The sequence below is a fragment of the Octopus bimaculoides genome, chromosome 18, assembly GCF_001194135.2.
Source record: "Octopus bimaculoides isolate UCB-OBI-ISO-001 chromosome 18, ASM119413v2, whole genome shotgun sequence".
NCBI lineage: Eukaryota > Metazoa > Mollusca > Cephalopoda > Octopoda > Octopodidae > Octopus > Octopus bimaculoides.
The window spans coordinates 15711734-15712405 of record NC_068998.1 but is presented as its reverse complement, the minus strand read 5'-3'; the positions used below and the strand labels follow the sequence as shown (position 1 = coordinate 15712405).

At 34.8% G+C, this 672-nt stretch overlaps 1 protein-coding gene across 1 annotated transcript in view; it reads right to left on the bottom strand.

Moving 5' to 3' along the window:
* LOC106870641 (uncharacterized) overlaps nucleotides 1-672 on the bottom strand; it is a 133163-nt gene that overhangs the window by 99489 nt on the left and 33002 nt on the right. The gene's annotated exons all lie outside the window — the stretch shown is intronic.

The following is a 672-nucleotide window of genomic DNA, read 5'->3' as shown; positions in this document are numbered from 1 at the left end:
ATATATATATATATATATATATATATATTGTGAATTTCCAGTCAAATTGTTCGTCACAATGAATCTGAACTTACTCCTAGTTTTGATTCATTACATCACTTGTTATTCTTAAAAATACTTTCAAATAACATTATTCTAACATTTGCATGTGTGTCTATATACGTATGTATGCATGAACGTATGTGGGTGTATGTGTCTGTGTGCGTGAGTGTGCGTGTATAGGCGGTGTAAATACACTCACGTTCACGCACACACACACGCGCGCGCGCGCGCACATGCATACTTAGGAAATGGAAACAACCGGAAGAAAAGCACAATTCTTTCAATAGAGGCGTGACATAATGAATTTGATATCATTGAAGTATTCAGACCAAATTCTACACCACTGCTGGATATAACACTTACACAGCGAGACGACAACTCGCATACGGCTACAGCAACGTTGACAATATACACAGACACACGAATGCAGCCACTTGGCTGAAACACATAAATAAATAAATAAATAAATAAATATATATAAATGATAAAACTCTGTGTGTGTGTGTTTTGCTCAGAAATATCAAACCATTCAAAAATTGTCGGCCATTCAAAAGAAAGTTGGTCACGATTCGGCTATTATTCTTCACTTAAAACCAGCAATTGTTAAAAAAAAAAAATTATTCATGTTCT